General features: G+C 46.9%; 1 long non-coding RNA gene across 1 annotated transcript in view; it reads left to right on the top strand.

The window, feature by feature from the left end:
* LOC123953516 overlaps nt 1–23,842 on the top strand; it is a 57,052-nt gene extending 33,210 nt beyond the window's left edge. Inside the window, exon 3 of the long non-coding RNA XR_006820880.1 lies at nt 23,105–23,842. This is a non-coding gene — a long non-coding RNA (uncharacterized LOC123953516). The remainder of the gene's footprint in view (nt 1–23,104) is intronic.
* Nucleotides 23,843–26,618: the final 2,776 nt, after the last annotated feature.

Here is a 26,618-nt window from a genome sequence, read left to right as displayed (position 1 = left end):
TCAGCGGACTGGATGATGACCTCTTCGCAGAAATACATGGGTGGAATTCCTTCCTCGAGCTCTAGGTCGACTCACATGGCTCCTGTGATCCATCGATCACAAATCGACGTAATGATTTATTGGCGTGACAGCTGTCCTGACCTCTGAACAGGGCAGAATGTTTTTAAACTAATATGTCCCCTCCCTACTTAAAATTGGGAGCGGGTGACAAAGCTATGCGAGTGGCAAATGAAGGCCTGGGATTCTTTTCCAGAGCTCAGTAGAATCATCAAATTAAACTCATTGCAAAGCTCCTCAGACACATGGTAATGATGCAAATAATTGTTGTTACCTGGATGATCAATTAACCCAAGTTCACTTCATTGGCTCGACGTAGTATCATTTTCATCAGTCAAACCTGCATGTTTATGTTTTTCTTTTCTAGCTTTATAAATCTACCTGACTTTTAAAGCAGGGCTGAATTTGGAAGTTTTCCCCGATACTCTTTAGGGTTTGTAGGTTCTTATCTTTCTTAGAGAAGCCATTAGAGGATGAGAAGCTTGGGGGTGGGGGATCCCTCCTTGGTTGGACGGGAAGAGCCAGGCCAATGCCAAGGAGTTCCCTGGTAAGCAGGATCTGTGGGTGGGGGAGACCTGACAGGAACATGGGTCAGATGAGTTTGGGAGTCTGGAAGGAACAGTCAAGCTCTCAGCAGAAATTGTAGTGATCCCACAAAATGGCCTGGCCCCTTGGGGGCCCAGGGCAGTGAGAAGGAACTGGTCAGAGATGATGAAACAGGGCAAATGCAGGAGGAATTGTATGAACAAAATGTGGCCCCTGCCTCAATATCTGGCATTTTGTCTGGGTCCCCTGGGGCAGGAGGCAGTTTCAGGGGTGGAGGTGGTCAGCATAAATTCTATCTGAATATAAGGACAAGAGATTGATTGTAATCAAGGAGCCAAAAAAGATCTTTTTGCTCAGGGGTCTCAGGAGCTCCTGGTAGTAAGTCCAGACCAGTGTCCATAAGCAAACCTCCTCCCTCCCCAGATCCTACCCCCGTGGGGGTGCAGGGTGGGGCATAGGGCCATGATTCCAGGCCGTGCACTGCCCTGACAGCACATAGTTTTGGCAAAATCTTTACTTTCTCTGGCCTCAGTTCTTCGTCTGCAGTGGGAAAATTGGTCCAGATACCCCCCAAGGACCTCCTAGTCCTTAATCACGGTAAGGCTGGCTCTCAAACATCTTCTTCCCCTTTGAAAGGGCTGTCAGAGAGATTAAAGCAACTGTGAGTCTTTTGCTCCTCTGCTCCAGAATCGAGCATTTCTATGAACTAGAATTTTTGATTTACAGTCCCAAGAGCAAGGTGGGACAGGAGGGAATAATAAGCTCTTTTGACTTGGAAGCTCCTGCAAGAAATGATGGATGTCCCCAAGGGAAGATACATCCTGGAAGGTGTCCCCAGCCCCCAGCAGAGATCAATCTCCCTATCTCCTGAATGCCCAACATCTCCCTAATAACCTTTTCTACCTGGTATTTGAAGCAGCTGCTTATGTGTCTTACAGTCACCAGTGAGGTCCTGAGCCTCCTGAGGTTAGCAGCTCTGTACCTAGTAGGCTCTTGGGCGAGATTTGTGGTACAGCGGCTGACGGGATGGTGGAACCTCTCTGATTTCAATTAAATGTCCCACTTCATCTTGTTGCGAAGATCTAGAGTCTGTGCTGCTTAAATGCTCAGAAGCCTTGGTACTTTGGATTTCTTGCAAATAGAAGAATGTCCACATTGTGGGGGGGGGTGTGCTAGGCAGAAGCTACCCCATCATTCCCTAGAATGCAGAGCCCTGGAAGCCTTGTGTCTTCCACTTGTGGCTCTGACTGTTGACACTACGGAGCAGACCCCTAGAGGATGGCACCTGGGTTGGCCTGCCAAGAAGCTTCCTTTTCACCTTTCCACCTTCTTAATGTTGGAAGCCCACAGGCTGGGACTTGTTGATATCATGCTCTCAACAGTACAAATAATCATTGATGGTGACTTTACATTTTAGCGAAGTCTAGGCTAAGCCCTTCCTACTGAATCCTCATCATGACTTATGGTTGTAGAACTATTGTCACTCCCATTTCACAGATGAGAGAACAGGGACCCCAATCCAGACTGCCAGGGGTGTGCTTTTTGTCAGGTCCCTCACATGAATCTTTCTCGTTCCTAAGGTCTCAGCCCCGAGCACCAGTTCCTCAGGCCAGCCTTCTGGAGCACCCTCAGTCAGGAGGGCCCCCCGCCACCTTGTCATTCTGTATCCAGAGTCCTCACACTTGAGCGTGTACCAGAAGGCTCCCGGAGAGCTTAAGACACAGATGGCTGGGCTCCACCCTAGAGGGTCTGATTCAGTCCTCCAGCTGGGCTGGCTCGTGCCTGCGTAAATCAGCACCCAATCCTCTGAGCATCTGCAGAGTGACCGTTCTGCCACGGTCTGGTCATGTGTATCCTAGAAACGACCTGAAACCAAGAGAGGCCAAGAGCCCAGGTGAGCAGCTGGGGGTACTGTGAGAAGAAAGGCCTCTAGTTTCTGACAGCCCACATGTGGCAGGGCAGCCAAGAGCCCAGGAGGAACTGACCCCCCCCCAAAGCATTGGCCTGCCTGCTTCTTCTGGGGCTGTGTAGACCCGTCCTAGGGACCCCAGCTACACTGGTCTGAGCAGAGAGGACCACTGATGGCACTGAGACCCTTGGCTGCATGTCGAGACACACAGCCTTGTCCATTCTCTTTCTCTTGAAGAGGAACGAGGAAGGAGAAAGCAGAGAGGAAGGACAGAAAGAGGATAATAGAAGCACAACGTGCACTGTACTGCTCTTTGGCAAACTAAATGCTTATTGAAATTAAGATAAGCTTGACAGACTTTTGTTAGCAGTTTTGGGGCCTATCTGAGAATATCTTGCCTTGAGAGACTTCTATTAGAACTGACTCCACAACTAATAATGTAGTCTCTGTCACTTAACTCAAAAGTCCCTCCTGGACCCGCACAGTGAAGCGTTAAGGAAATGAAATCTTTTCTTTTTTTTTTTTTTATAACATACACAGCAAAGTTTGATTTGTTGAGAACATTTCTTCAACTGACAAGTTACAAGCCATGTCTGAGAGGCCCACTGGGAACTTTCAAAATTTGAGCAGCAGTTTCTAATCACTGACGATCATTAGCATTTTAGTGAATAGATTTTTGATAAGAAAAATCTTTGCTCTGTGGGTAGAAAAAAAACAAACCCTGACATTTGATAATGCAAACAGAGCAGCAGTTTTAATTAGGCCTGCAGTCCTTCTTGGTGGGGCAAACATGGCACAAGATCCAGATGTTTTCCGTGTTACAAGATGTGAACTCCGGGCTGCGTCAAGCCCCTGGTGCCGGGTGCTATGCCTGTTGGATCTCCGGTGTGAACAAGGAAAACCACTATTTACTGAGCACTTACTATGTGCCAGATGCTGTGCTGTTTCACGTGCGTCATTTCAATCAGTCCTCAAATAAGTCTGATGAGATAACTATAATTACTGTCATTCCCACTTTACAGATGAGAAAACTAAAGACCAGGAAGTTTCACTAAAAAAGTCACCCAGCTCCTTTATTGCTGGAAATACTCACCAAGATCCGTGTGACTCCAGTCTCTCCATTTACCCACTGAGCTGCACCTCCTCCCGGAGTCATGAGATCTCTCCCAGCCTCAGTCTCCAGGTCTGTGGAATGTGGGGACGTGATCAGTCTTATCTCCTGCACTGGACTCTGGTGGAGCTCTGAGGAAGGTGTGGCTGTGCTTAGGAGAACATTTTTCCCTCTCAGGGAGCTGGAACCTGCCACTAGGGGGGTTTCTTCTTTCCATTGTTCTTAGCCTGACCCTTTGGGACCACCCAGAAGAACTCTGGTCCCCTTTCCTGTGATATTCAGAAATTTGTAGTCAGCTCTTGCTGGGTCTTTGGAAAGACACATGTTTAGATTTTCAAGAAATCAGAGAACACTTTTCAAAAGTAGTTGTACCGCATTACACTCCAAACTGCAGTGTGTGCGTGTTACGGCTGCTGCGGACCTTCTCCGACATGTGGTGTTTTCAGCCTTTATCCTCTCAGCTGTTCCGGGTATGCAATGGTATCTCACTGTGGTTGTGATTTGTGTGTTCCTGATGATGGATGGTGTTGGAAGTTTTTTCATGTAGTTATTAGCCATTTGTATCTCTTCTTTTGTCAAGTGCCCATTTAAATCTTTTGTCCATTTTTTAATAAAAAAGTGCTGCTTGTGTTTATTATTGAGTTGCAGGGTTTTATGTATTCTGGGCACAAATCTTTCGTCAGATAAATATGTTGTGAATATCTTCTCTCATTTTATGGCTTTTATTTTCTGGATGGTGTCTTTTGATGAGCAGATGTTTTAATTTTGATCAAGTCCATTTTCTCATTTTCCCCCCTATGATTTATACTCTGTGTCCTTTCAAAGAAATCTTTCATTCACAAAGATACTCCCCTTTCTGTTTTCACTTTTACTTTTCAGTCTATCGTCCACCTTAAATGTATTTTGTATAAAGTGTGACACAGGGTCAAGATTCTTTGTTTTTCATATGAATATTCATTTGTTTCAGCACCGTGTGTCAGAGACTTTTCCCTTTCCCCCTTTTATTGCTTTGGCATCTTTGTTAAAAGTCAAGTGACAAGGGGCGCCTGGGTGGCTCAGTGGGTTAAAGCCTCTGTCTTCGGCTCAGGTCATGATCCCAGGGTCCTGGGATCGAGACCCACATCGGGCTCTCTGCTCAGCAGGGAGCCTGCTTCCTCCTCTCTCTCTGCCTGCCTCTCTGCCTACTTGTGATCTCTTTCTGTCAAATAAATAAATAAAATCTTTAAAAAAAATCAAGTGACAATATATGTGTGAACCTATCTCTGAATCTTCTGTTCCATGGATTTATCTGTCTTGTCCTTTCACCAAACCACACAATTTTGTTTTTATAGCCTTTTAAAAAAAGACTTTATTTATTTAACACAGAGAAAAAGAGATCACAAGTAGTCAGAGAGGGCAGAGAGAGACGGGAAGCAGGCTCCCTGCTGAGCAGAAAGCCCAATGTGGGGCTCAATCCCAGAACCCTGAGATCATGACCTGAGCCGAAGGCAGAGGCTTTAACCCACTGAGCCACCCAGGCGCCCTGATTTTTATAGCTTTATAGTAAATCTTAAAATCTGGTAGGTTAAGTCTTCTCATTTTGTAATTCATTTTCATGGTTGTTTTTCTATTATTGGCCCTTTGCCTTTCCAAATAAATTTTTAAAATCATCTTGCTGTAATCATCTGATTACAGTGGATCCTTACATCAATTTGAAGAAAATTGACATTATAATAACATTGAGTCTTCCAATCCATGATTTTTTCATTCAGTTTTTAATTTACACATTTTATTTAGGTCTTTTAGATTCCTTTTGGTATTGTTTTATAGTTTCAGTGTAGAAAAATTTCACATCTTTTGTTAAATTGTTTGATGCTTTTGAATGCTACTATAAATGGTATTTATTTTTAATTTTCTAATTTTCCATTCCTAATATACAGATGTGCAGTTGATTTTCATATTAGTTTTATATACTGTGATATCTTAAATTCACTTATTAGTTCTAGTAGTTTTTTCTTTGTAGATTCCTTAGAGTCTCCTATATACACAGTCATGTTATTGGCAAATAGAGACAAATTTAGTTCTTTCTTTGCAATCCATCTGCCTTTTACTTATTTTTCTTGTCTTATTGCATTAGCTAGACATTTTCCCTTTAATGCATCTTCAGAACCTCTTAATTTTGGTAAAAGTCAGACTTTGCAAAGGTGTCAGTGGTTTTTGCCTTCCTAAAAAAAAAAAAGGCAAAAATTATCAGTTGCAAAAGTCCCTTCTACTTACAGGGGTGACATTTTTCCAGACTTAAAAACAAACTCAATAATTTGGCTCTCTTTTTTCTTCTTGTCATGGGATGAAATTTAATTTGCACTGCAGTTTTTAGAGCTGTTTGCTAAGTGCTCCTACTCTTTCCACTTTCTGGACACAAGGTAGCACTGTACTTCTTTGGTACCTCATGGTCCGGTGGGGCTGTGTGACTGGTTTCAGCCCATGTATGAATGCTGAAATGATATGTGTCACTTCTACACCAGGGCATTGAATTACTACTAATGCAAGAGTCTCCGGAACTCTCTTTTTCCTCTAGGACATTAACAGTAATGTTTCAGGTGAAATGTACTCTATCTGCCTGGAGCTCTGAATATCTGCAATGAGCAGAGCCTCCCCACTCCTACCGCTTTCCCCTTCCCTCCACTCCAGCTGACCCACAATGGACATATGGCTTGAGGGAGAAATAATATTTTATTGTTTTAAGGCACTGAGATTTTTTTGTTACAGCAGCATTACCTAGCCTATCCTGACTGATACAACTTGCATAACACTTTAAAAGAGAGATGACTAAACAAACTGGTAGGTGGAGGCAATGTAAGAAAATACATTGTTTTATTTTTCTTTCAGTGAGACAAAAGACACATACCCCTAGAGAAACCAGCAGTGAGCCAAAGCCCAGAATCTTATGTAGGCCTTGCATACAGCCAGATCCCCAGTGCCCAGCACCTCCCATAAATTTAAAAAATGTGCTTGCTTGCATTCAGTTAAGTCAGGGTTCTCCCTTTAACTTGTGCTTGGTAAAGTAGAAGCATCACATTTTCCTTCACTTTCCTATACTACTTTATTGCTGGCATACAGGAATGGCAAAAACAAGTTGTCCTCTTGAATTGTTGGGAAAAATTGTGCTGATTACAAAACGCTTTGCAAAATGTAAAATCCTATCTAAGTGGCAATTTTCTCCATTGCTCGCCAATTGTAATAAATAAATACTGTTTTTAAAGCTGGCTCCTGGCTTGCATTCCAGTGACCATCCCATCAAACACTCTAACATGCCTAGGATTATTGTCCACTCTGGATCTGCATGTGTGTGCATGGCGTTTGTGTAATGCTGTTTACTGAGGAGTTGAGTAAGGCCATCTTGTAGCAATAAAACTTGAGAACAATGTCATACTCCATTGGAGATGAGATAGGTCAGTACAGCTCACTCAGGACAACTGTGATATATGCTCCCCAAGGGCAGGGAGCTTGTTTCAAGTAATTTCTTCATCCTTAGTGTGCCTGAATTAGGGAAATGTTCTCTATGGTTGTTAAATTTTTTCAATTGTTGGCACAGCTTGGATTGAGACCCTAGGTTCCTGGTTCATGTTATAGCACCATGGGTAGAGTCCAGGAACTCCCATAAAATAGACAACCTGGTGAGGTTAAATTCATGTTCACTGACCACCTATTGTAAACCACATACTAGAAACTCAGAGGGATGTAAAGTTACCGACATAGTCTCCCATCCCAGTGAGCTTCCAGTTGTAAGGGGCTAAGGAAGACATTCATCCATCCATTCATTCGTTCACCTTTTCAGTCATTGATTCTACTAGCACTAATACCACTAATATTTAATGATATTCCAGGTACCATTCTAGCTACAAAACAAAGTCTCAGCTGTCACAGAAGTGTATATTCAAATGGGATACAGACATTTATCAAATAATTACAGTCATAGATAATTTATTTTAATCTCTGATAGGTAGGTGCTGCTGAAGAAGACTTTGGAGTGCCATGAGGACAAGAAAACAAGAGGAATAGGCTTTGTCAGGGAGGAACAGCCAAGGAAGACTTCTCTGAGTAAGTGTCCTTTGAGTTGAGACCTAAAGGATGAATTAACAGTTATCTAGTCTGGGGTCTGGTGGGAGAGAGGAAACAACAGGTAAAAGAAATAATACATTTAATACAAGACAGACTATATAATGAGCTCCAAAAGAGAGACAGATAACATGCAACAGGAGGTCCCAGAACAAGTCTCCTTATTACTAGGGAAATGAGAAAGGCTGCTTTCAAGAGATGGTGCATGAACTGGGCCTAGAAATACAGGAAGGAAGGACCCTCACGGGTGGAAGGAGAAAAAGTATAAGCAAAGACTCAGAGGTAACGGGGTAGTTGGTGAAAAATCTAGGGCAGACTATGAAGAGACTTGAATAAGGCTAAGGAGTTTGGACCTCCCCTGCTGGTGGAGAGTCACTGAAGGTGTTACTACAGGACAGTGATGAGATCAGACAACTTGAGTGAGAGAGGCTCTTTTGTCTCTCTGGAGACAATTTTGCCTGTAACCCAAAAGGATATCAGAAGTCCCTAACCTCCCTGGAGCCCAGATAGGAGTTCCAGTGGTCAACTCTCCTCCACGCACAAGGAGAAACCCCCAAAGTCTTGAGGAGATGGTGCAGGAGAGCAGGGGCATGGGGAAAACAGGGTCCTAAAGCTGGGAGGTCCCTACTAGCAAGAGAATATGTCTGTGAGCACTATATCCAGAGTGGCTCAGAGCAGGGTCCTGTGTGTGTGCCAGCTGTTATGAAACAGGCTGATGTAAGAAAGGGCCTTGTATTAGTTTTAGGGCTCCTTAATGTGCAAGGAAAAGAATCCCAATTCAATCTAAAATAAAGACTAAATAGAAGTAACTGAGCCATGGAACTGGGTACCTTCAAGGGATTGTAGTGGCTTCAAGTATGGCTGAATCTAGGGCTTAAACCAAGTCATCAGGATTCTCCCTCTCTCTCTACCTCTTGAGTGTGTTTCCGTCTAACATTGCAGTTGGGCTTCCTTTATTCAGGTGAAGAAAAGAGCTTTTGAAAGTCCTAGTCTTACACTGCAGCAGAGAGAGGGAGTTTCTATGTCAGTATATAAATCCCAGGGAAGTACTCTGGTTGGCCCAGAGGGGTCATGTGCACATCTCTTGGACCAGTGACTATTGCCACAGAGAGGGTACTGCCCTGAGATTGACTGAAGCCCCAGCCAAATCACACACAGTGGAGGAGAGCACAGCCCCAATGAAAGCAAAGCTGAGCTGACAAAAATCACCCAGAGCCATACGGTTCTTTTCTCAGGTTGTCCAGCATAGGGCAAGTCACTCATATGAGTGTGTTTATATTCCTCCTAAAAATCTGGGAGACTGGATCATTTAAGGAGAGCATAATACTAATTGTACATATTTAAATGAGATTTGAAAAAGAAGCATGGTCAATAGTTTCCATATGACAAGATTAATGAAAGTTGTAGAGTTATTTTCAGTAGGGGTTTAGTTGTTCCTCCAAGGGGTTTTGATGTCAAGGGTTAGGTGGCACAGTTATTTTGGGGGAAAGAGCCTCAGAGGGAGGGCAGGTCACCTGAGCTCTGGCTCTTGGCCTGCTCACAGTTCACTCTGTGATTTTAGACAAGTCCTTTCCTCTCTCTGGACCTCAGTTTACCCATCTTGACAATGAGAGGCATGATGTCTGCTGGTAGAGCTCACGGACTGTAGTCCACTCTTGCACAGTCATCTTCTCTTAAATCACATTGCAGGGGAGACCCATCGGGCCCCACAAGCACAGGATGCCTCAACAGTGAGCACCTGGCTTCTGACCCCATAAGCTTCTCTCTGAGGACAGAGAGGCTTGGGCTGGGGTTAAGAATGAATGGAAGTTCCGTATTCCTGAAGCCCCTGGCCCTGCCCGCCCCCCAACAGGGGCTTACAAAGAGGGTATTTATCCAAATATGGTTTCTAAGAAGCAGATACACAGAGTTACTGAGACCCTGGGCTGGAAGATCCTGAGAGGTCCTTGTGCTAGGTCTGCTATCCTATGCTGGAGGCCCCTCCCCAGCAGCCCAGAGAAGATTTCTCCAGCCTCTCCTGCACACCACCCCTGACATGGCACACTTCCATCCTTGGACCCCTCCAGAGTACGGTTTGCCCTGACAGCTTGCTACAAGTCCCAGTGCCAGAGGAGAGTCTTCCCATCACAGATATAGGGAACAAAAAGCTCAGGATGGCCCGAGCACTGAGCAAGGAAGCGGCAGGAGCAGGAGATGAGGGGCAAAAGAAGGCAGCATGTAAAGATCAAAATGGAGTCTGAATTCTTCCCTGAGGGCTAGGGGATACTTCTGAAGGATATTAGACGAGAGAGAAATTTGGCCCATTAGAAAGGCCCCCAAACTGTGATATGGAGGACAGTAGGGCCAAGCTGGTGCCTAAACCCGGGGGAGATGATGGATGTCCATGCTGTGGAGTTGATGGGGGAAGACAGAAAGGCTGACCAAGTGGCATTTGGTGACCCAGTAGCTGGAGGATGGTGCCCAAATCAGAGGACGGAGGCTGTAGGTGCCATTGGCTGGGGTGGGCACCTGCACTCAGTTCATAGACAGGCATAGGGCATGTGAAGTTTCTGGCTGGCCCTCTGGAGATTCCAGGAAATTTTCATAGTAGTGGAGGTGGGAGGTTCAGACCAGCTTCCCAGATCCATGCCAGCCTGGAGGCTGCAGTAATGTCTTACCTGTCCCAGATGTCTGACAGAAAGAAGTGGTCTGATTCTAGCTGGAGCCATCATTTCTGAACAGGGATTTCAGTGCCTTTCTTCCTTTGGGAAGATTCTTTCTTTTTTTTTTTTTTTTTTTTTTTATATGACAGAGATCACCAGTAGGCAGCAGGCGATGGAAGGGTGGGGGGGGGGGGGAAGCAGGGTCCCTACTGAGCAGAGAGTCTGATGCAGGGCTTGATCCCAGGGTTTGATCCAGGACCCTGAGATCATCACCTGAGCCGAAAGCAGAGGCTTAACCCACTGAGCCACTCAGGTGCCCTGAGAAGATTCTTGATCATAGGGTCCTGAGACGCTCCCAACTCTCTGGGTACAAGGAGACCCAGGCCAGTGTGGAAAGAGGGTGGAGGCTGTAGGAGAGGAAAGGCAGGGAGGTGCACAGGTGTGCAGCTGCCAGCGGGTGGGCAGGGCTTGCACCAACACAATATGTGAGTGTTCGTTCCTGTTTTACTGAACATTCCTGGTGAAGTAGTTCTCATCTGCAAGGGGCCACTCTAGAGGATATTAGCATTTGCCTCTGATTAAGAGTGGGGACTAGTTCCTTGGGTCAAAATTTAAAGAATTTAGCCATTTAAAAGGCCTAGGAACTGGTGAGGGGGGAAGATCGAGTGAGAGTGCTATAAAAATGAGTTTAAATAAAAGGAAAAAAAAAGTGATTGTACAAGCAGTATGTGATTATATTTACAAAATAGAAGTGTAGTATATATTGAAGAAAAGGAGAGACTGTCCTTCCTGCCCTCCCCGCTTTGCTTCAGGTGGTTGTGGGGGAGGGGGAGGGGGAGGGCTGGGTTCCCCACCCTTGGTCCTGGAGGGTCAGTCCAGTGGGGGTGGGGAGGGAGGTTGGGGGACAGGCACGGTTGGGAAGGCCACACCCCCTGGTGGGTGGCCTGAGCCCTCCATCTGGAGCCTATGGACATAAGCTCTGGCCCACTGCCCCTCTCTGGCCTTGGCTGCTTCCTCTGGAAAATGGGCTGAGGGGCCTATGGGGCCTCCAGGGCCTCCAGCCAGGGGGCTGGGCTGATGATGGGCATGAGGCAGGGGACGGAGGGAGCTGGCTGGAAGCTGGTAATTAATAAATGAAATGCCCTGGGACTGCTGCCGAGCCGCCTCAGATGACATATCTGTCGCGGGCTCGGCAAACCATTAAATGACCATTTTCTGACAGAACGACTTCCCCACTTGCCAGGACGTATTTTCTCTTCTGGCCCTCTCCTTTGCAGCTCCCCTCCCCCACAGCCCCCTCCCCCATTACTCTGCCCTCCCTGCTGTGCCACTGTCCCCTCCATCTCTGCCTTTCTCTGCGTACATGTATCTCTGTGTCTCTAGGTGCCCCTCTCTCCCTCTGTCTCTGTGTGTCTCTGCCTGTCTCTCATCTCCCTCCCACCGGAGCATCTCGTCTCTTTGTGGCTGCCTTTCTTTTTCTCGGGTCTCTGGCCCTCTCTTCTCCCAGGCTGCTCTCTCTCTCTCTCCCCCACCTACCCACTCTACCGCCCCCTCTCCGTTTCTCCCAGTCTGTGTAAGGTTTAACTACCCTCCCACCCCCCTCGTCTGGCTCAGCCTACCCCCTCCTTGCCTCCCCCCCTCCCTGGCTGCCTGACGGCTCCAGTTCATTTCTGCCTGTTTAATTGGGCCCCGGATGAGTTTGGTCGACAGGGCCATTCATCATGTGGCCGCGGCTGGCGGCGGAGCCCGGGGGAGCGGGGCTGACAGCTCCGCCAGGCTGGGATGCGGCCTGCGTCGGGAAGTTCACATATTTGGGCATTAGTGCAGCTATTAGTTTAACAAGCTTCGTTTATCCTTGTCACTACCACTTCAGCTTCCCATGTAATCATTTGAAATGTAGATTACAGCCAGACAAATGGGACAGCGCAAGACGCGCAGGGTGGAGGGAGTGACACGCAGCTCGTTAGGGCCGCCTTCCGAGCCCCATCCCTTTCCAGGCAAGGCTTTGATTAGCTTAATATTCACATGATTTCAGTGGGAAGCACCAGTCACCTGTGCCAAGCCCCTGGCGCTGGGCCGAGGTGCCCAGGGTATACCTAGGTGACGGGCCAGGTCCTACCAGGGTGCGGTTCCTCTGGTTCAAAGACCACCCACCCTGTAAGGAAACGTGGGTGGCCAGGGCCCCAGAGTCTGCCCCTGAAACCTCTCCCCAAGTGGTCTTCCTCCCAGGACAAGGTGGCTTCCAGACTTTGGCTGCTCCCTTCAGTTCTGATTTTGTCACCCTGGGCTAGTGTCTCCCTGTGTGACCTGAGCAAGATCTGGCCTTCTCTGGGTCCCCCTCTAGAAAGGGGGGTTTCAGATTGGATCAGGTGGGCCCACTTTTCTCCATTCCCCTGCCAAACCCCCTCACCTTGGTTCCTTTGATGGGATCCCCCAGTCATTTCTGTTCTTTATCTGGTAGACTGAGGGCCCTTTTCAAAAGGTAAACCTGGCTTTCTGCCTGTTCCGAAGGCTCCCATGGCCCTCAGAATGAAGGAAGAAGCCCTTATTAGGGCTTGGGGTGAAGACAGGGGAAAGGAAGGCTCCCTGACCCAGCACTGCCCACCCTCCAGCCTTCCTTCTGGCTGCACCTCCTTTGTCTTCGTGCTGCTTCCTGTGTGCCTGGCCCTTGTCAAAAGCTTGGAGCCCTCTCTCAGCCCCTGGGGTTTGGTGCATGCTGTTTTCCATGCCTCTCTCTCTGTGGCCTCTCCCCCAGCTCCTTCTCTCAGACATCGTTCTCATCCTTCTAATTCTTTAGATGTTCCTTCCTCTAAGAAATCTGCTCTCCCTGGGCCCTTCTGCCCAGTGTCTGTCTTGTGTGCACCTCAGGGCACCTCAGAGCCCCAAACCCGCCTGCACTAGCACTTCGTGCCTGTGCTCGAACGCTTGCTTGCGTTCCGCACTGGACTGTATACTCCGTAAGAGCAGGGCCTGCCTAGCACCGGACCCGGCCCTGGCAGCTGCCCAGCCAGTGTTTGTTGAAAGAGGAGGGGGAGCACAGGGAGTGCCATGCCTGAGGCACCTTGGACAGAGGCCGCTGCGCACCAACATTCCTTGAGCAACAGATGCATTATGCCAAGGCTCCTCCTTTCTGGCTCCCTCTCCCGCATGCTGCTGCCTGTGCCCAGCTCCAGAAGGGCCAGAGTCTGGCCCTCTGGGAGGACCTCCAAATCAGTCAGGGTCTAGGTGATGAAAATTGTTAGCCCACCCAAGAGGGTTCAACTGAGGAGGGTTTACTGATGGGACTCTGCAGAGCTGTGAGCAGACTAGGGAGACCAGCATGGGACGGTGAGGCATCCATGGGGAGCCGTCCCACCCTAAGGCCTGAAGGGCAAGAGGGAGGGAACGTTGTTGCCAGAACCTGGAGAAAACAGGAACCCATTGAAGAGGTGCTGAAAGAAGATGTAAACAGAAAGCAGTCACCACAGAGTGGGGGTGAGGCAAGGAAGGACCGGGGCTGAATCCTCTGGCCTCCTACTCTTCTCTCCCTCTCGTGTCTGACTGGGGCCCCCCAGAGGGCCCCAGGGGTCTGCATGTTGTCCGCAGAGATTAACCTCCTGGGATACAGAGCAGGGAAGAGGGAAAAAAAGGTGGGGGGATGACCTGGTAGGAGTCAGGTTATGGGACAGATGGAGAATACCCCCCATACTCCTCAGCATTGCCAGAGCCCAGCCCCTCTGCAGAGAGGCCAGGACCTCCCCAGAAGGGCCACAAGCAAACAGGCTTCTGGGAGAGGGCTCCCCAGAATGACTTGTACATCATCCCTTCACTAGTACCTCTCCCTGCTCAGCCCAGCCCAATCCCAGGCAGTCCTAAACTGTTTCTCTTCTCACCTCTCTCCCTGCTGATCGGCTTGTCTCTGTTTTCTTCCTGACACCTTCTGAATAATGACAGCAGACCTTGAAGCCAACGAGTCGTGAATCAAAGTGGCTTCTCAATATCATAAAAGAGATGTTCTAAACCCCAAACATAAAGATCGTTTTATCTTTATTAATAGTTTAATGCATCTGAGAAAGCTATTTGACATTTTTTACACCTCCAACTCTTTCCTTCATGCATTGCTGGTCAGATTACACCAGGGTTCAGCCACTTAAGTCCACTTAATAACTGACTGAATTCCACACTGAATTTACATTGAGCTACAAGCTGATTCTAGGATACAGATGAATTTTCTAGGAAAAACAAACAAAGAAACAAAAAACCCACACCAACATCCTGACTCCAAAGTTGTAAATCTGCTTTAATAATGAGAAAGGAATTAGTTAAAGTATTGGGATTAATGTCCTGTTTAACAGCACTTCCCGGTCAAGACTCTGCAGCACAAAGTGAAGAAATGTATCTCAATTAATAACTGAGAGTATTTTCTTTACCTATTTAATTAAAGTGCTGCCCTTGCAAACACATAATGTGAAATTAATTAAAAACACATGGAATTTGGGGCATGGAGAATAATTCAACTCCTCCCAATTGCTGGCAGGCCCAATACACATCAGTGCGTGACACTGTGAAGAGAAAGGTTTGGTTACTAATGACATCTGAATTGGAATAACATCTAATTAATTGGCTAATTGTTTCTATTGTACACCATCACCACCACCACGGCCACATCACAAAAACACAACCAAACACGTATGGCTACATTTAAAACATACATGCACACACACTGGAGACTGGCACACCACCTTCAAACTTACAACCCCACGCTCTGGGCACTTCCATGCAAATATTCTCTCACAAGAGACACACATGGATAAATTCATAGATGACACACAAATACTCCCAAGTAAAGGTCAGTGAAGAAAGGAGAAAAACATGTTCTCAGCTTCTCCCCAACTTCCCAGAAAGAAAAAAAAAAAAATGTAACTGTCAGAAATGTGATAGGACTGCCGAAGACATATAGAAAAAGCCCAAACAAACCATGTAAGTTGTGAAACATAAATCCCAATTCTATTTGTTCTGCGACAGTGTATAAACCACACATTTTTCAATAAGATAGAAAATTAAAATCCTCACCAGGTTTAGAATTGCCTGGGGAAGTTAGATAGAAAGCCTAGTGTCCTGGGGAAAGGAGAAGCAACTGTTGGGCAGTCGTGGTCTGAAGGATGCTTCAGGACCATGGACAGCAGAGCTCAGTGGGCCTCCCTTCTTCATTCTGGAGCTGCTGTAAATGTGTTCACACACCCAGAGCTGCGATTGGCCAAACATTCCACAGGCATAGTCTCTACTTGAAAAATTCCTTGATAGGTTCAATTCCTGGGGAGTCCCCCGGCAGCTGTAATCTGCATGTAGCTCCTGGGCTGTGCCTTCTGCTCCCCCAAATCTGTAGTCTGTCCTTTCCCCCCACTGAAGTTCACTTGATTCATCACAAACTTCTAAGTAGCCCAGGAGCTTTTCCTGTGCTTTGGTTCCAAATGGTTTAACATCTTCCTCACAAGGAATTCTCCCCAGTGACTATCAAATATTAACTAAAGCCAGTTAACCACAGACTGTAGAGAATTAGATAATGTTACTATATTCTGTTCAAAAAAAGTGTTTATGTATCCTCACCTTGGGTTTCCCTTTCCCTAAGCCAGTTTGTTACTGATGAGGAAATGTCTCAAGATTTCTTGAAAAATCTCATCGTTTTTAGTGTGTTTGCTGTGGAATGTCCCCAAACCATTTGAAGAATAAATAATGACATCCTTTGGTTCGTTCTCATCCTGCATCATTCTTCCTCAGAATAAAGCTTCTTAGATCAGGCATACAGGTTTCTCTTTGCAGAAGCCCCCCTCCCCCATGGTTTGTCCTTCATGGACACCCCCACCCCACCCCAGCCACTGTTTTTGATAGTTTCCCCCAGACACCTTCTGTTGACAGGCAGTCTGCTGCCATGGCAGCCTGATGCTTCTTTGGCTTGGGGGTAAGTTCCAATGACAGGTACCTCATTGTGGCCAGAGTTCTGCAATTTTATTCTCCACTTTCTTCCCAGTACTTGGGTGGGTGCCAGTGTTTATTGAGATCCAGCTCATTGGCTACACAGGATCAAGTATCTGAGGACTTCAGACCTTTTGAAAGATAAAGATCACCCCAGGTGAAGCCAGACCCAAGGAGCCCTCAGTCTCTCTAATCTCTTATCTTTAACCCTGAGTCTTTGTGGTCAGTACTTGGTCCCTTGCCTTTGATACACTTAGAATCATGGAGACATTGAGATGGAAGGGCAGGAGAGCACTGTGCAGATGGAGAGGCTGAGCCCCAGGTAAGGACCTTCCGACACAGGTGTGACAGCAATCAGGCAGGAAGACAGCAGTTCTCTCATGGTCTCAGCTGGTCCCTCTTGAGTTTCTGAAGCAGAAACTCTGTCCTCTGCTATCCTCATACAAGTTGGCCATATCTTCCATCTGCCTTCAGTTCAGTTCAACAAACACTTGCTCAGTATGGACTAGTTGAATGAATAAAGGAAGAAATCTGTACTCTGAACCAGACAGAGTGACATAGGCAATGGAGATAAGGTAGTGTGGCAGAAATGGCTGCTTATGTTCCAGCATCCATTCTCCCCTCTTCCCATGGTAATAGAATTTGTAGCTGGACAAATAGGGCCACTCAGTATAAAGATCACATTCCCCAGTTTCCCTTGCAACCAGATGTGGCTATGTGATTTAGCTGTGGCCAGTGGGATATAGGCCACATCTTGGACCAGAAGTGCCAGGTAACAGCTTCCTGGAACCTCACTTAAGAGAGAGCTGGTTCCCTTTTCTTTGTGCCCTTTATTCTGCTCCCTGGAATCCTGATGCTGCCATCTTGGACCTTGGGGCTGAGGGACTAAAAGGAGGTCCCTGTGGGTCTCCTGCAGCCAAGTCACCCTATCAGTCCTGATCAGCAGCCTCCAGACTCCCTATGTGAGAGAGGGTAATCTTCTGTGTATTTAAGCTACTGTTACTCTGGGGTTTTTAGGCATTCAGAGCTTATTTATTCTATCGTGGGTAGTAAAATAAATACTAAAGTGCTTTTAATTTTTTTCTATTCTTTCTAGCTTTGCAAGAAAACATTGGACTCTTTCAAAAGGAAATTTTATTAAGAAACTAGATTCTCTAGCTAAAAATAAAGAGAAATAAAGAGCTATGTGTATATCCACATATACACATACTGTATATGCATAAATTATCAGAAAGAATTAGAAGAGACTGTAGTCCTGGGAAAGAATTAGGGGCCTCAGTGTTGGGGTGGGAATGAGACTCAACTGCCTACTTTTTTGCTCTGAATTTTTTCACACATGTATGTGTTCTCTTTTTCTAATGCAAAAATCTAAAAATGAAGGAAATACCATTTTATACCTTAGAGGCCCCCAGTCTGGTGGTCCCTATCAGAGGAATATTTTCAGTATTGCCAAATGGACATCCGGCTCCTCTTTCAGTGTCTCGGTTGTGGGTGTCTACGTCCTCCCCAAATAGCTTAATCTCTCCTTGGAGAGGGAGAAAAACAACAAACATGCCACCCTCTGAACCTGTTTCTGCATCTGGGGAAGAGATATGCCGTCCTTGCAGGGCTGTGGCAACTATACCCAGGGAGCAGGCTCATCCTAACTGCTCATCAAAGGTGCTGACGGCTGGTACCACATCCCATGCCAGCTTGCCATTCTTGTGTGTCCCACAGTGCCTTGTAGATGCTGCTTGCTCCTACAACAACTGTCCTGCTGTGGCTGGCCTCCTCACCCCCAGAGGGGGAGCTCCCTGAGGGCAGGGATCATAATCCATTCATCTCCATTTCCATCCCCTGTGCCCAGACAAGACCCTGGACTGGAGCAGAGATCAAGGAGCATTTACTGGCTGAAGGAAGTAGAAACAACTGGCAATTCATTTGAATTCCCAGAAACTCCAGTTGATTGATGATTTTTGCTGGATGTTTAGTTTTTCCTGGATTCAACATTCAGTTGAACCCAAGGAGTGTCGAGGTGAGGCATGATAGGGGAAGGGAACTCTGGGAACTGTGCCTGAAGATACCACCCAGCGAGTGCTTCTCTTAAGAGGAAGAAAAAAATCCTCTTGACATCTCCATGAGGACTTCACTGTCTGTTTCTGGGCCAGGGCATTAAGTACTCACAAGCTCAGCCCACTGCAGAGTGCAGGGACTCTAGAGACTCTGCTCTGGGGTCACACAGCCTGGCTTTGTGTCTTGACCCTGCCGTTCACCAGCTGTGTGAGCTGGGGCAGGATATCTGAGCTCTCTTGCCTTAGCTTCCTCACCTGTAAAAGGATGGTAATAAGTGTACTTATCTCACTGGGTTAATGTAAGGAGTTCATGAGGTAATGCATGTGAAATCAATTTATTAAGGAGGCACAACTCTATGAGTTATAAACATGATTTAACTCTTCCCCAGCTCCCCCAGCTGTGCTATATAGAACTATCCTCTCTCTCTTTTCTGGTAGGGCAGTAGGATCTTTATTGACCTCATGGTCACATTTTAGAACTTTCTAGTAAATACCTTCATTTACTAGATAATACAAATGATTTCTCGTAAACCGAAGCTGTTTCATTCTGGAACTTAATACTCAGTTCTGTTCTTTTTGAAACATTAGTCTCATACATAGCTCAGAGCTGATAGTCTACCCTCATCCCTCTGAGTAGACTAGATCTTTCTCTGGTTCCAGAGCCAAAAGAGAAACTGTATTAGTTCTCTATTGCTGCATAACAAATTACCACAAACTCAGTGGCTTAAAACCACAGAATCTTATTATCTCACAGTTTCTGCGGGTCAGGAGTTTGGCATGACTTAGCTTCATCCTCTCCTTGAGGTCTCCCAAGACTGAAATCCAGTATTGGCTGGGGCTTCAATTTCATTTAAGGCTTGGGGTCCTCTTCCAAGTTCACTGATTATTGGCAGAATTTGGTTCTTGTGGTTATACAACCGACAGCCTCAGCCCCTAGAGGCTGCTCACCATTCCCTGCCACATGGCCCTCTCTACAACATGACCCTCTGCTTCTCAAGGCCAAAAAGGCAGGGCATCTACTTCTCTGACCTCTAGATCATCTTCAAGAATTATCATCTGCTTATGTCAGGCTCGCCAGGGTAATCTCCCCTTTGATTAACTTAAAGTCAACTGATTAAGGACTTTCATAACATCCACAGGGTCTCCTCACCTTTACCTTTGTGTGGTAATCCCATGTGCCTCCCCTCCCCAACTCCTGCACACCGTTTCTCGCTGTGGGAAATCTTCCTCTGCTTCTTCTCTGTCCCCCAGCCCCACCAAAGGCTACTGTCACCACTGCATAGCCTCCAGCTTTCAGATGTCTCACCAGGGGTGAGGGTCTTTGGGGCAGGGTTCTAGCAGGGTGGTGTAAAGTTGGCAACTCTGGTGCCCCACAACCCATAGGCTTACCCATGTTTCTGCCTGGTCTCCTTTCCCTGCTTCAGTAAACACAAGGACAGGTCACCAAATCTGCAGGCCATACAGGAGTGAAATTCCAGTCTCCCCTTCTTGCTCTTAAAGCCACCTTCCCTTCGCTTTGGAGACAAGAAGCAATAGCTCTGCCCCCAGGACTTCTGAACCTGCATTTTGCCCAAGCTGACCACCTTTTTCTCTCAGTCTTCTTCTATTTAGGGTGGATGGGTGAAGGCAGGGGGAGTCACTGGGTGGCCAGGTCCGTTCTATGAATTGTCCTCTCTCAGGTAGCACTGCAGAAGGTGACAGGACCCAACTCTTAAGAGACTCCAAGAACTGTCGGTTTCAACTTTGGGTCTTGGCTGTGCAGTTCTGGGACAGCAAGAAAAATTCCACCAAGTCTCAGCAGCTGGTAAACAGTGCTCAATAAACGCTAAGAGGTATTATTGATCAAAACTCAACCCAAAGAGTCTTATATTTCGAAGTAGGGCAGAAGATCAGAGTGGACCAGGAGCAGAGCTGCAGATGATAAGCTGTGGGACTCCTTCAGTTCCTCTGGGCAGGAATATACTTGTTCACCAGCCTGGTATCAGGTTGAGTTCAACTGAGGGGAGGGCAGAAGTGAGGAGCAGGGAGGGCAAGACTCATGCCATTCTTCAGCTTCAGCCTATTTGTCCTTCACTGCCCCAGAGTTGGGTAGGAAAGAACTGAATAAAGCTGAGACTGAAATTCTTCACCATTCATGGTGTTATAAAGATCCAGCCTGGGTAGCTATCCCCAGACCCATTTCCTCTTTCTCTTCAGCACACAGGTAGACTACATCTCTCAGCCTGTGGCCACGAGATTGAGTTCTGGCTAATAGCATGTGAGTGAAAATGATGTCTGCCATTTCCAGCCCTGCCCATGAAAACCTCCCAAGACATGATCCTTCGCGTTCTTGCCTTTTTTGCAGGCTTGATGCAAACAAGCAAGATAACTTTGGAGGCTTCAAGTTGAAGCTGGCAGAGCCAAATAATAAAAGGGACCAAGATCCCTGAGTCACTTTGTAGAATGCTTACTGCCAACTAGGAATGCCCACATTTAACAATTTTTTGAGCAAAAGACATATTTTGTGTTTAGACATTTAAATTATGGGGTATGTTTGTTACATCAGCTGGCACTGCCTTAACCAATACACAAGTTCACAGAGGAAATGAGGAAATTAGTCTGTGTCTACATTGTCCCTGCTTTTAGAACCTTCTAGGAGTTTTAGGCATTTATCTGCCATGCTCTATAAAGTCTGCACAATGTTTGAATTCCACTTCACAGAAAGGTATTTTTCCCAAACCCTCTTCAGGGGCCTTTCCTATTAAAAAGTCCCATTTATAGAAACTACTACTTAGCATTTTTGGAACTTGTTATCCTATTCAGCAGACTCTAAGTCAGGAGGCTTTGAACTCGGACAATTACTGCTCTTGATTAACAACAAGAACTGATGAGTTGGCCTTTCCAGTGTGCTAAGCAAACTCAGCCAAGCAGAAAATATCACTGAAGGGGAAACAATGGGAAGTGATTTTCCTGGTTACATTACGAGCCGTCGTGATATTTACACATGTTTGTGGATAATGTGGGAAACTCTGCCACTTGCATGCCCTTCCTGATGACAGTGCTGGGCTCGAGACACCATGTTTCTCACTTGACCTGGGCTGTCGATGCCATCCTGTGGCTGCAAGCAGCCAGGCCAGTGGGAAAACCACAGACCTGGGGGGGCGCAGGCATGGGTGCAGGATCCCTGAACCATTGCTTCAGAGTACCTGCTCCTCCAGGTGTCCCTGGTGCCCCAGGCGGTCAGATGGCCCAGCCGGCGGCAGCCTAGAGGAGTGGCCGTTGCTTCATACCCTTACCAGAATGGGGTATTTTAAAAAGAGATGGTTGTGAAACTGACTCATGTTGTTTTTAATCTCAGGTTGCACTTGTATTTCGTATGTCTTCATGTGTGAGTGGTCATGCACGTTCTTTATGCATTTCTCTAATGGGGACAGTAGTAGTTTTCATATCGCTGCATACAAAATCTTCACATATTAAGGCCAGTGCACCTCTTCACGTTTCATAGGTTTATTTTTCCACATTATTTGTCTTTTTTTGTTGTTGTTAACTTTTTTTTTTTAAGATTTTTTATTTATTTCACAGAGATCACAAGTAGGTAGAGAGAGAGAGGAAGGGAAGCAGGCTCCCCGCTGAGCGGAGAGCCCGATGCGGGGCTCGATCCCAGGACCCCAAGACCACGACCCGAGCCAAAGGCAGAGGCTCCAACCCACTGAGCCACCCAGGCGCCCCATTGTTGTTAACTTTTTTTTTTTTGTACATTTAAAGTTTTAAAAAAATTAAGCGGTCAAAATTCTATCTTTTCCTTTGAGGCTTTTCCATATCTTTAAGCTTACAAAGTCACATTCCATATAGAGGTGTGAATATATTCATCTATAAATACCACTAGTTTTATTAAAAATTGAAAAAGTAACTGCTTAGGGGCACCTCCCTGGCTCAGTTGGTAGAGCATGCGATTCTTGATCTCAGGGTTATGAGTTCAAGCCCCACATTGGGCGTGGCGCCTACTTAAAAGAAAAAAAATAACTGTTTAATCCACCAGGGGCTTATCTGAGTGGAAGGTGTGAGGTGAAGATCTTTCTGGGGCTTTGGTAGGCTCCTTGATGATTCATTTCTGCATTCTACCTTTGTCTCACTCCTTTCCAGCTGCTATGACAAAAATACCATAGATTAGGTGGCTTAAACAACAAACATTTATTTCTCACAGTTCTGGAGGCTGGGATCCAAGGTCAAGGCATCGGCAGGTTTGGTTTCTACCTAAGGCCTGTCTCCTATGTTCCCATACGGTCGAAGAGATAAGGAAACTCCCCAGGGTCTCCTTTATAAGACCATTTGCGAGCCTTCCACCCTCAAGACCTAATCACCTCCCAAAGTTCTCTCCTCCTAATACCATCGCACTGGGGACTAAGTCGCCATATATGAATTTTGCTGAGACACATTAGGCTGTGGTAACCCTCGTCTTGCATTCAGTACTGAGCGTGGTTCATAGAAGTTTCCAACTAGAGTTTGACCTTTGGATGTAAAATTTTGGCTTCTTACAGCTGAGAGGTTCTCTTGGCAAAACTCATATTGGTCATTTGGGGAAGAAAACTCCCACAGTGCTTGTATTCCTCACAAGATCATTGAAATAAATGTTATGAGGTTTATACCCATTGTACAGATGAAAAAAACCAAGGCTTCTAGAAGTTAAGAGACTGCTTACGTCAGCAAACTGACCACCCAGGCCAGGCTCTTAGGAATCTTTGTCCTGCCTTTTTCACAGCCCTACGATGACCTCATTCCCCCACAGATCACCACCGCACCCAGCACCTAGCACTGGGCCTGGTTCCAGCAGGCGTTTGAGTGAAGGATGGGCCTAAGGGGAAAGTCTCCTACAGCAAACCTCAGGTATGTCCCTCTCCTCCTCTTTGTGACAGTCACTGAGGTTGGAGGTGCTGCCGGAGGCTGCTAGAGCATATTTCAGGCTGGCATTTCCACCCTCCTTGCTGTAGGCCTTGCGACGGCCTCCATTCACACCCGGGCTATGGCAGATACTGGGTGGCCCACACCCAAGGAGGGCAGGCTTGGGGCCTCTGTCCTGGGGAGCTGGAAACGAGGTCTGTGGCGTCAGGGACGGCGATGTCTGCTCTGCCCCACCAGATGGTCCCATTTTCAGTTCCAAAATGCTGCCACTTCTCCCTGAAGTTCGTGCCTCTAAGCCATGAGCCTGGGGAAGGAAGGCGCTGGGCCAGCGCTCCGCTGCACCAGCACATCTCTCTCCCCCAGGAATCACCTTCGTCACCATCCATTGCCAAAATGAATGGAGGCTGCATGGCCAGCTTTATTAAATATGAATGAGTCACAGCCCACGGCCCCCATGCGGTCACTCACCCACTCCATCTCTGGCAATTACTGCGTCGCACACACTGTGCCAAGGGGCTCAGCAGTCCCTGCCTGCCCTTGCAGACTGACACCGCCCAGCAGGGGCAGGGCTCGGCTCTGCAACTGCCCCTGATGGAAAGCCACTCCTGGGCTCCCATGCAGTCAGAATGGCTCTGCTTTGCAGGTGTAGGGGACAGGGCACCTTCCACAGAAGGACTGTGGATTCTCGGGCTCCGAGCCTTCGCTGGGTCGGGCCTGTGGCTTTGGAGCCACAAGACAAGGTCTCCTGGTCTGGTGGGCTCCTGAGCAATGTCTGCATGTTAGAGGCATGTGGGTAACACCCAGACATTTTTTTATTTCGGGCAGTTTTAAGATCCAGGTTAAGAGCACATGTGCACGCACACACCATCACTGAACACACATTCAATGTGTGTTAACGTTACGCTCACAAGAACCCACTAGATTGTGAGTTTCGTGTCACTAGGGTCCTTGGTAGCCCTGTTCACTGCTGTGTCCCCGGTGCTGGGGACAGAGGACCTGCTCAAACATTATTTGTTGAATGAATAAACAAGGTGGGTGTTACCGTTTAGGAGCAAATGCAGTGGAGGGACAGAACTCGCCAAGGTTCTCCAGCTACTGAGTGTCAGAGCTAGGTGTCCCCTCCAGGGCGGGGCTCCATCCAGCCCCACAGGCTGCCAGCTTGCCCGCCCCGGGCCCTTCCTGCCCTGCCCAGGCCAGGGTCCAACACCACTCCATGGATTTGTCTGACCTTAATTCCATCAGGAGAGCTGGAAAAATTCCCCGTGGCCCCACGTGGCTCTGTCAAAGTTGTCAAAAACCATCTATGAAGTTGTAAGGACAAACGAAATCAAATTCTTTTTCTGAACTTAAAAAATTACTTTTATTTTAGGAACCAATAAAATTATGGCAAATATTTACAAATAATTATCTCACATAAAGGTTACATAAAATCAATTCTTCACAAGTAACAGTCACTCATGAAAAGACACACAGATATTAAAACTACGCCAATCTTATTGCAAGTTTCTCCAACTAATCTAAAATAAAAGTGTTGCAATCAACCATTTAACTTAGAATAAAACCACAAATTTCAGGTTTGACGAGGAAAAAAAAGATAAAAAATTAAACCAAAACCCCACCCCTCTTTTCTCCCAAGTCCCACCCCCAGCCCCTGCCCTCCTCCCAACAAAAGAAAAATATGTCCGACATCTTTGGCAAATTGGCACTGCTGTAATTACATTCAAATATTATTACACACAAAAGCAACACACGTCACTAAGAAAAAAAAAACCACCAATATTTCAAGTCAGTTATTTTCTACTAGAAAAAAAGAATACAAAACATACACATTTTTAAGAAGCATTTTTTTTTTTTCAATCTGTTGGAGACAGATCGTCTCCCACTTTCAAAGGCAATTAAATTGTGGGGGGGGTTGTACTTTTTTTGTACTTTTTTTTTTTTTTAACAAGTAGCGTCTATGCAGGCATCACAAACTTTGGCGGATACAGTAGATATGTATTTCTTTGATGCTGGAAGATCAGTCCCTAAGACAAAGTCAACTGTCTCAAAGAATGAGAAGCTAAATCCATGTGTCTTCCTGGCAAAGAGTTCCACTTGCAATGTAATCTGCATTTATTTCTATAAATACTCAATGTCCAAAGGCCACTAGAGGGTGAACAACCAGGGCAGCATCTGTCAGCAAGAATCAGGGCAAAACCCAAATCAGATTTCCACCCTCGGCCCAGACTGGGAGGCCCAGCAGGGCGGGGCAACCAGGGGGCCCCCGCTGCCCACTCTACCCCCCGCCATTGAGCTGGTGGCGTGGGGCCAGGGGATGGGCATGCCTCTTCCTGAGCCCCAGGATGGGCTGCTGCCAGATCTGCTCACCATCTCTGACCAAAGGCGAGGAGAGCAGGCAAGAGTTGGCATGAGGAGACTCAGCACTAGGTCTGAGTTTCAAGTGTCCGAGATGCAGGGGTGTGCGTGTGCGTGCATGTGTGCACACTCACATGCGCACATATGGAGGGGAGGGCCTGATCCGGAGGCTCTGAGTTTTGCAGGGCATTTCAGAAAGACTCGGGACTTATTTATTTTTAGCTTTATAGCAATTAATTGGCTATTGATTGGTTGGAATGTTCAACTCTCCATTTCCTCAAATACAATAAAATAGTTTCATTAAAATGTATTCATGCTTGAAAATAAGGGAGCCATTAAGTGGTTTCCTTTCTGTTCCACTCCAAGGGAAATGCACCATTTGTAAATCAAAAATCCATCATCCCAAATCACTTGTTCTTAATGGTGCTTTTAGAGAAGATGAGGGACATGGCCTATGTGTGGTGATTTTGGGGACGAGGGTGGCCCCATGGCCATTGTTGCAGGAATGGGTGGGCTTGTGGTTGGGGTGGGTGAGGCTCAGCTTGACCTCTTGCAGCCAGGCCTTACGAGCCAGGCGAGGGGGTGCCTGACTCCCCATCTGCCCCGCCCCCTGCTGTTGCACACGCTTCCTTCCCCAGCCATGCTCAGAACTGTCTAGAGCTGAAAGGTGGAATTCCTCCCTGCCTTGTCCTGCCCACACGCCAAATACACTACCTGAGACGGACTCCATTTTAGAATGCGTTACGATTTCCTCAGTAAATAAAGAGTCGTGTTTTCTCCTTGTGCTGCTCAGAGGTCTAAGATGTGGGCAGGAGTATATCTAGACTTACTGCGTGGTGGTTACATTTACCCCCAGCTCAGACTTGGGCTAAATGCGACCCGTGGGAACCCATGGACTGCAACTCTAGATTGGCAGGGACATGACCCTGAGGTCTCCTTGGATCCTGGGGTGGGGGGTGGTCCAGGAACAGGACCCCGTGTCGAGAAATCACAGCAAAGGAAAGAAAGTCTGGTGCCTG

Source organism: Meles meles, chromosome 11 (assembly GCF_922984935.1).
Source record: "Meles meles chromosome 11, mMelMel3.1 paternal haplotype, whole genome shotgun sequence".
NCBI lineage: Eukaryota > Metazoa > Chordata > Mammalia > Carnivora > Mustelidae > Meles > Meles meles.
This window is presented reverse-complemented; position numbering and strand designations above follow the sequence as displayed.